The following is a 10,463-nucleotide window of genomic DNA, read 5'->3' on the forward strand; positions in this document are numbered from 1 at the left end:
CACAAAAGAATTCACACTTTTCAGATTAGCTCTCTGTGGCCCAAAAGTAACAAACCAGGCTTTCAGGATTAACCAAAGCCAGATCATCAATTCTGTTTCAAAATAGACGTCTTCTTTGTACCAAGCATCATTCCTATATCTATTTTCCCTTTCAAAAAGCATTTACTGGGTATGAGAGTTTTAGAGCAGAAATAGAGAAATATAAGAAATGGCATCTATCTTCAAGTTTAGCGAAGGAGACACATAGGCTCAAAAAAATTCAAAGCAAGCATAAAGGTATTATGACAAAAAAAAATAAAACCCTCAAAGAATGGAAGATTAGTTCTACTACAAGATGGGGGTCAGGAGAAGCACCATAGAGGAGTTGAAATTTGAACTGAATCTCAAGATGAATGTGTATTTGCCTGGCAATGAGGAAGGGGAATTAAGAATGAAAAGACTTGTCATACAACTATAGCAGAATAAATAAAAGGATAGAAACATATTGAAAGCATAAGACCAATCAAGTCATTTGATATGAATAGCACATGGGGCAGGAATAGAGGCAGAGAGAAGGGGGGCTGGGGAGGTAAGAAGGACCCAGATCATACAGTGTCTTATATAGTTTAAGAAAGCTATAGGGGTCACTGATGGACTTTAATCTAGAAAATGACTTACTCAAATATATTTTAGAAAATTCATCCTGTCAGTATGGATAATGAATGTAGTGGAGACTAGAGGAAGGAAGGAAGATAAATTTAAGAAAGACTAGAGGAAGGAAGACCAGTTTAAGAAAGAGAGCATGCGGACTAACCTGAGTTGGCAGCAGTAAGGATACAGATGAGTAGGCAGGCACAAAATGAGGATAACATTTCCAAAGGCATGGCTGTGGCAGGCACAGAATGAAGTTCTTGGTTACCTATTTTCAAGGACAGTTGAACACAGCCTTGGAAATCAATAAGATGGAGACGAACCAGAGCAAAATGATGGTGAGATAAGATTATGGGGATTTTTTTTCATTGAATTGATTGGGTACAGGTTTCAAATGTACAACTCAATAAAACCTAAGATGATAGAGAATTCCATTAAATTAATCTGATTTTTATTGAACATCGGGTTACATCAGGAACCATGATACATGATGCCTCTTGCCATGCAGAGATGAACAAGACAAGATCTCTGTCTCAAAGCACAGCAGAAATTGCATGGGCTGAATGGCTATACAGGTAGGTACCACATGACCACAAGGTAAGTACAATTCTCCTATTACCCTGCTTTACTTTTCTTGTCTATTTTGTTTATTGTCCATTTCTCCTCACCCTCAACTAGAATGCCAGCTCTGTGAGGTTAAATGTTTTATCTGGTAGATGGTTCAGCATCTATAAGAGTATTTGTGTCTAATACATGCTCATTAAGTATTTTCTGAATTAACGAATTAATTTATCCTGATCAGGACTTGTGTGCTCTTTTAACTTATAGATTCATGTATTAAATTCTGGAGATCCTGTCATTATTTCTTTCAATATTGCCTCTATTCTACTATTTTCATCTGTTTCTTCTATTATGTTAGCATCTCTGGCTTCCATGTCTCAATTTTCTATATTTTCTATCTTTATATTTTCCAAGATCTATCTTAAAAATCATTGTTTCTCTCTTCATCTGTCAATTGAATGCTTTACTTAATAATCTTTTTTTCACTTGGATTACACTTTGGTTCTGTTTCAAATATACCTGGGATTTTTCAAATTATCTTGTTGTGCCTCAGTTTCTCCTCCTCTTTGATCTTTTATCTCTTTAAATCTGTTTATTTTATTTATTTATTTTTGTTAATCCTCACCCAAGGAAATTTTTCTCATTGATTTTTTTAGATAGAGTGGAAGGAAGAAAAGGGAAGAGAGAGAGAGAGAGAGAGAGAGAGAGAGAGACAGACATCGACATCAATTGGTTGCCTTCCACATGCGCCCAACCCAGGCCAGGGATCCAATCTGTAACGCAGGAACAAACCCTTGACTGAGAATTGAACCCACAACCCTTCAGTGTGTGGGGCCCATGTTCTAACCACTGAGCACACTGGTCAGGGCTAAATTTGTTTGCCTAGTGTAGATTGTTCTATTATTTCTATTTCTTGAGGTGATATTTACTTCAAATGCTGATATTTGTTTCACCTGCTAATTTCCCTCATGGCAGTTTATTCCATTGTGTAATTTTTAAATATTTTCTTGTGTGCTCATTTTCAGCACTTTGTGAGTCTTTGGTGCTTTAGAAGTGTCCCTACAGGATGTGTTACATCTGCCTCTGTGTTAGCCTCTGTGGTCATCACTAAACTAGCTTTATGGTATCTTTTTGGTTTGGTATTCATACCACATGGGTACTATTTTGAGTCATGTCCCACACTCATGTGTAGTGCAGATCTGGGATTATTTATCATTGGTGAATTGTTTATCAAACACAGCATCAGATGGTTACAAATTTCCACCTCCCAGAAGAGGCAAGCCAGGTTTATCTGGTCCTTATTCCAGAAGTGGATAGATCTTCATGGCTCTTGCCTTTAGACAGGTAGTTCATCTATACCATGAGCTTGAAAGCTGCTCCTGATGTCAATATAAGAGAACCAGTCCCCTGACATTCAATTCTATATGATGTTACAGTAACCATAAAACCTTTTTCAGCTTTAGTACTATGACTTTGAGCTGCTTCTTTGTTTTCACACCTGGGTATTTTCTGTTCTTGGTTTATTCTTTAGCTATGTGTACAAAAACTATTTTGTATTATTTTATCCAACATTTTTAACCTTGAAGTATGAAGACCAGTTATTCCCTTTCAACTCAATTTGCCATATTTTCATGACTCTGTAATCCTGAAACCAACAATCTTAATTGTGCAAGTTACAAGAACGTATATCCACTCTCCTTAATTAAATATTTTACTGATATAACCCAAGGTGATGTATTCATTTCTGGGTACCAAAGTTTTATTTTGAAGTAAAAAAACAAAACGGGAACAAATATAATATTTGTATTTGCATGTGGCCCGCAGGCCGTAGTTTGAGGACCCCTGCTCTGGGGCATGGAGCACTGTCACCAAATATTTAAAGGGCTGTCATGTGGAAGGAGAATTCAGCTTATCTCATGTACTTCCAGACAACAAATCCAAAATTGTGCTGCAGAGAGCCAGGTCTGTGGTGAACGAGCTCTGACACGGATCCATCACACAACAATCTTGGACAAATCGCTCCCCCTTATGAACTCCAGGGTACTCATCTGTGAAATGAGAAGGCTGAATCACATGCGTGGCAGGTTCCTTCAGCTCTCACAGACTTCGGTTCATTTCTCAACAAAGGTAATAATCAGGATTTTTCCACAATGAATCAGTGGGCACACTTGATGAAGGTCTTAATCTTCCTTATTTCATCCTCGCTCAAAATAATGTACCTGATTGCTTTTTTCACTCCACCAAAACTACAGACCTCAAACCAAGTCTTCATAACCCGCTTTGGGCCAGAAATTGTAGTTTCAAAATGCCTGAATGGCAGAGGGGAATGGGGAAAAGACTGTGGGTTTTGGGTGTACATACCGACCTGAGTACCAAGGCAAACTGTTACCTTACAAGCTCTGTGTCCTTGAGGACCATTTAACTTCTTTGAATATCAGTTTCCTCTTTCATAAAGTGAAATAATAAAATATACCTAAACAGTGCTCATCATTAAAAATTTTAAAGCCAATATAAAAATGTCTGACACATGCTCTGTTTTTAATAAACGTTAGTAAAATCAAAAATCAAAACCAAATGTTCTATATTGACAAGGGATAAAATGGTGCCTTTAACAACAGGATATATAGTTTATTCTCTCCAACATGTTACACCATGATGCCTTCACATTGCAAAATATCTTCTATCCCCTTCACAATTTTGCAAGCATTTCTAATTCTAGGGATTAATTATTTTTGTACAAGAAACAGTTATCTGAATTACTCCAACACCTTGGGCATTTTAGAAAATTATTATTCCCCTGAATTGTTAAACCATGGGTAATCAAATCCCAGTCTCATAAATATTTGATTTAGCAAAAAACAATTGCTATTCCCTCCTGGTAACCAGAGTTTCTTCCAACTTATCTCTGGCCTCCTTCATTATCTTTTAGTAAGGAGGAATTCCAGTTTCTTGTATTTCTGCTATCACACTAGAGCTGTACTTTATGAGTTGACATCTACACATCTATCTCCTGACTTCTGAAAGGATCTTTGCTTGGTAAACAATACAACTGGATTCATTAAAAGTTTCTGACTCTTGGCAACTCCATGAAAACTTCTTTTATCTTTCTGATGAGATTTCTTTCCTAGGCTCCTTTGTCTTGAGGATTTCAATCTGGTGAAGTTGTTTCTGTCTCTGAAAACAAGGGAATTAGAATAATCTACACACCCTAGATATATGGGAGTGACTATTAGTGAATCATGAGAAATGGAATGAAAATGTGGAAGAGAAAATCCAATTCAGCAAACACAGTGTAGTGTTTAAAAAATGAGTCCCAACTTGGGTTCTAAAATCAGACCCAGTTCCGTTTCAGACTCTGCCACTCACTAGTTGCATGACTTTCAACACGTTGAGAAAGTACCTAGGCTGCAATGTTCATATCTGCATAATGGGCATAAACTCTGTCTTCAAATATGCAGCAGAGGAGGGAAAATGTGCTAGACTCCCTTCAGTAGTGCAAAGTACATGAAAGTCTGCCCTGGAAACATGGAGAACAAACTGGAAAAAAAAAAAAAAAAAAAAAAAAAACAGGTTAAACTGGAAGTTCCTCAATCATAGGCGGAGTGGATCCAAAGAAATCTGTTTTATTAATTTTTTACCCCTGTACAAAAGTGCCCTGAAAAATACTCCTTTCCCAGACAGCTGCTGAACATGGCAGAGGAGCAGGTCCTAGTGCTCATGGCCGAGGTCATGTCCTGGGCCAGGGCCACCTAGAGGCCATCATGGCCAAGTCAGTACTGCTGGGTTGGAAGGTGCTGATTGTGCCCTGTGAGGGCATCAACCTTCCTGGCAATTTCTACAGAAACTAGTTGAAGTACCTGGTCTTTCTCCATAAGTGGATGAACATCAACCCATCCCTTAGCCCTTACCACTTGTCAGCACCCAGCCGCATCTTTTGGCCGACCATGCAAGGCACACTGTCCCACAAGACCAAGCGAGGCCACGCCACCTTAGACCGCTCAAGGTGTTTGATGGGATCCCGCTGCCCTATGACAAGAAAGAGTGAATGGTGGCTCCTGCTGCCCTCAAGGTTGTGTGTCTGAAGCCTACATGGAAGTTTGCCTACATAGGGTGCCTGGCCCATGAGGTTGGCTGCAAGTACCAGGGAGCCACAGCCGCTCTGGTGGAGAAAAGGAAAGAGAAGGCCAAAATCCATGGAAACAGGCCAAAAGAACTGGAGAAGAAAATTGACAGATGCACAGAAGTCTTCAAGACTCATGGACTCCTAATCTGAGCCCAATAAAGTTGACTCAAAATAAGTAAATATAAATAAAATGCCCCCCAAAACAAAAATCTCATTACTATATTAAAATTCAGCCTAAGGTTTCGCAAATATGATGTGTGATACAGACATCAGAATTTATGTAAGTTCGTGAACAAAAACAACAGACATGTCATAATACATAGGATGTCTTAAGAACTTTCTCTGTACTAAGGACCATGTTATGTATTTTACATGCACATTTATACACATATCTCATTTTATTATGTTATGTGCATACATCCCTCACTTAACAACTCACAAAGAAGGTATTATATTATGATCCCCACTTAGATGATATCTTAGCCTGGCTTCCACCAGAAAGCAGAACCTGAGACAAGAGCTATGTGCAGGCAGCTTGAGGAGTGATGCCAGACAGCAGACATGTTGGATGGAGGAAAGAAGGAAACTCAACACAAGGAGATGCTATAAAATCATCCTCAATTGTAGTGCTCATCCCTGACTCCCTTTATGAAGAGACCATCCTTTCCTGTCCCACTGGTAAGAAATGCTCCATGGGACACCAACTCTCTCCTACATCCAGGTTATATATATGTGAGTGTTGAGCAGGCTCTTACATGAATGCTGGGACAGAGAGCAAGACACGCTTTACTGAGATGCTGTGGATAGTAAAGTTGATAGAAGCTTGGACAGAACTATTTACAATAGCTATAGCTGGAAAAGAGAAGAACCCTAGAGGATTTGAGGCAATGAGTGCATAAGAAGAGTCCCATAAAAGGTGAATAGTTAAGACTTAGAGAGGTTGTCTTGCCCAAGGTGACACAATTGAAAACACAAATCTGGTATTCTATTCTAGATCCCCTTCTATTTCTATTCTCAATATGGTAAAATAAAGAAGAAACAGAAGGATAATTATTCAGATACAACATTAATGAATAAAAACCCATCCATGATGTATCTCCTGTTTGCTCTTCAGTCTCACCTGCCACCATTTTGCTCCCCACCCTTTATGCTTCAGTCATAACACAATACTCGGATGTGCTCAAGAAGTTAAGTGGTTTTACCAAATTCACAAACTGCCAACCCCAGTCTGGGCCCAAGTTCTTATCAATACTGCACAATTCTTCTTCTTTTTTGTAAAAAACTTTAAATGTTTTGTTCAATTACAGTTCACTTTCAGTATTATTTTGTATTACTTTCAAGAGCAGCCATAGTGGTTAGACAATCATATACTTTACAAAGTGTTTTCAATATTTCCAGTATCCACATGGCATCATACAGTTATTACAATATTATTGACCATATTCCCTATGCTGTACTTTACAGACCTGTGACTACTATATAACTACCAATTTATACTTCTCACTCCCTTCACCTTTTTCACCCAGTCCCTCAACCCTTTCCCCTCTGGAAACCATCAGTCCATTCTCTGTGTCAGTGGGTCTGTTTCAATTTTGTTTGCTCATTTATTTTGTTCTTTAGATCCCACATATAAGTGAATTCATATGGTATCTGTCTTTCTCTGACTACCTTATTTCACTGTGCATAATACCCTCTAAGTCCATTCATGCTGTAACAAATGGTAAGAATTCATTCATTTTTATGGCTGAGTAATATTCCACTGTATAAATGTCCCATCACTCTTTTATCCACTCATCTGCTGATGGGCACTTACATTGTTCCCATATCTTGGCTATTGTAAATAATGCTGCAATGAACATAGGGTGCATATTTTTTTCAATTTCATATTTTGGGTTTCTTTGGATATATACTCAGAAGTGGAATCACTAGGTCAAAAGGCAGTCCCATTTTTAATGTTTTGAGGACCCTCCATACTGGTTTCCATAGTGGCTGTACCAGTCAGTATTCCCACCAACAGTGCACGCTGTATTTTTGCTGATTCCATTAAAGCAAGCTAAGACTGCACCAGTCAACCCACAGGTCTACATATTTCATGACTAGCAGGAATCTGAAAATAAGCACTGCTCCAAGTTCCCAGTTATTAGTAGTAAAGGGACTGGCCGAGATTCCTGGAGCCCTGAGCTCTAGTCCTGCTGCCTCTACCTCACTGTGAAACTTTGGGCCTTTTCATACTCCCTTGCTCTGGGTTTCAGTTTCCTAGTATAATAAATTATTGAGTTGAAACAAAGCCTTGCCAAGGTTCTTTCCACCACTAATGATCTATGCATCTGAGTGCATTATAAAAATATATTTAAATTTTTCTATTTTTTTCTTATTGTTTTTCTTTAGAAAGAGGAAAAAATGTTCTGTGTTGAACAGGGAGGCAGGATCAGATCAAACTTCTGGTTTTCCCTTCCCTCTGGACTCTGAAAGTCAAGACTGCTAGGATAAGGCCTATAGAGTCAAGTGACCAGATCATTTCAAACCTGAAGTTCATCTCATAAACTTCTTTCCTAATCTGGACATCTATCCAATGAAACTATATCCTCCAAATATCCCCATAGTGTGTGTTCCACAGGCAAATGAATTACCAGGGCAGAGAAAGACTAAAGAGGTCATTGTGTCTACGCTTTCTCCTCATTTTACAAGTGAGGTACTTAAAGCCCAGCAAGGGCATATGACTCTCCCAAGGTCTCACCATGAGCCACTCACTGAGATTAGAGCCCCAGTGTTTGGACTAAAGCTGGTGCAATCTTTCTACAGCATCACACCATCAATTTGAGGGGCAAGATTGTTGAAAAGAGCCTGGCCAGCATGACTCAGTGGTTGAGCATCAACCTATGAACCAGGAGGTCATGGTTCAATTCCCAATCAGGTCACATGCCCAGGTGTGGACTCGATCCCCAGTGTGGGGCATGCAGGAGGCAGCTGATCAAGGATTCTCTCTCATCATTTATGTTTCTATCTCTCTCTCTCCTTCTCCCTTCCTCTCTGAAATCAGTAAAGATATATTTATAAAAAAAGATTGTTGAAAAGAAAGAAAAGTACTGGACTGGGAGTCCAAGATTGGGTTTGAGTCCTGGTTAGTCTGCTTTCCAATTACCTGACCTTCATTAAGTGTTGAAAGTGAAGGTCACATAAGAAAGTTATGTGTAAGTGCCTACATGCCTAGTAACCAAAACCAACACATAGTGGATGTTTAATAATAAATGCCTTTCAAATAGGACTGCCTCAAGTTTGTATAGTAAGATCTGGTTGAGGTAAGTGATATGGACATATTATATAAAATGTAGAGTTGTATAGAAATGGAAAGAATTGTATTTTTCTATAGTAAAGCAAATACTTTTTTAGATAGGATTGCAATGGATGAGGGAAGTTATTGCTTTCCATTTCATGGACAAGTTACAGCAACATTTATGCTCTTAAACTACCAATGCATGCAATTCTGCATCCAAACAGAGTTGTGGACATAAGTATTCATCTTGACTTGAAAATAAAACCATTCTATCTGTACCAACAGAAAAGACACAGTGCATAGCAGATATAATGAAATAAATAGCTTAAGTGTCAGCTATCACTTGCTGAATATAGCCAACTGAGCCAGCCTATCTCTGGAAATAATTTAAGATGCCCTTGAAATAAAAAAAAATTACTTAAAATACTCCTAAATATTTTATGGATACCAGAATAAAATACATTGATGCTACAGCAAAGTCTTATTCCCTTAATGCTTATGAAAAAAAATCTGTGAAAATGCCTGTTAACTTCTCATGGGGTATGGCCGTGGGAGAGAGAATTACCACTACAGATGCCAGAATTTCAAGCACTCTGATAGAATTTTGACTTTTACTTTCTCATTTAACTCTCTTTTGCCCTATTATTATTTCCATTTTAGAGAGACTGTCAAAATTCCCTGGACTCAAATCCAGATCTATCTTTCTACTGCACACAATCAACCCACAAGAAAACACACAACCTCACATGTACCCCAGGCTGTTCCTTTCTAATGGGTCAGGTCTAAAAGACAAAGTTTAGATTCTAAACCTTTAAAACTTTCTTTGGGATTTTGAAAGTCCATTGAACAACTAAATTTTGTTTTTGTGCTCTAAATAAAAAGTTAATAATACCTTGATATGTAAAGAACTTTACAAAGTATTTTTTTATAAGTAAGTTTCAAATCCAACTTTTCTGATTCCAAGACCAGCCCTCTTCCCACCAGAACCTGCCTTGAGGGAATCTAAACCAGAGTTCAGGTACTTGAAGGATGATAACAGAGTCCTCCAAACAGTGAAACCTGCTTATTTACTGAGTAAATTTCCAGGGAAGAAAACAATTCCAACAGTATCATCTCCAGAATGGGGCCATGATAGAAGCTGGTGCCTTGATGGGAAAATTAATAAGCTAGGGATACTCATCTATTGTTTTCTAATTTCCTGAATATACAATGTATATTAGCCACTTGATGAAACCAACCCAACCCATAAACAGGAGCAAAAAAAAAATGGAACCATATTTAATGAGTTATGAAAAAAATTTTAATCCAGTAGAAACACTCTTGGGAATTAATATTAGGCTAGGATGGGGGGAAATCCATGAATAAAAATCTATATGTGCAAAGACATTTATTGCAATGCCATTTAAACTGTAAAACATTGAAAATAACCTACAAATCCAAAAATAGGGAAATTGTTTAGTGAACTGTGGTACATCGACTAGATGGTATTTTATATTACTGTTAAATATAATATTTCTAAACACTAGATGGTTAAAGCTAAAAATGTAGCATAAATTAAATTTAAAAAGAAAAATATTGCTATGCCATGCAAAAATAGTATGCATATAAGCAAAGAGCAGAAGAGAACATTAAAATGACAACTATTGATTTGCAAGGATGACAGGATTATAGATGTCTTTGGTCTTCATTTTTTAATTTCCAGTACATTTATTATAATATAACTTATTTCAAGTAGAGCTTAACATTATTCAAAACTGACTTTATTTCAGCCAAGTAACAGAAAAAGACAAGACATTTACAATCTCTTTGGGGAATCAGTGATTTTTTTTTTTTAGCCACTGTGTGAAAGTTCTTGTAATTGATCTTTGCCATTTA

General features: G+C 37.7%; 1 pseudogene; it reads left to right on the forward strand.

The window, feature by feature from the left end:
• Positions 1-4,881: 4,881 nt before the first annotated feature.
• On the forward strand, positions 4,882-5,464 carry LOC139018223 (large ribosomal subunit protein uL13-like; annotated as a pseudogene).
• The last annotated feature ends 4,999 nt before the right edge of the window (positions 5,465-10,463 follow it).

This window comes from Myotis yumanensis, unplaced genomic scaffold (assembly GCF_028538775.1).
Source record: "Myotis yumanensis isolate MYYU_CA2020_CCGP unplaced genomic scaffold, mMyoYum1.0.hap1 SCAF_10, whole genome shotgun sequence".
In the NCBI taxonomy this organism is placed as follows: Eukaryota; Metazoa; Chordata; class Mammalia; order Chiroptera; family Vespertilionidae; genus Myotis; species Myotis yumanensis.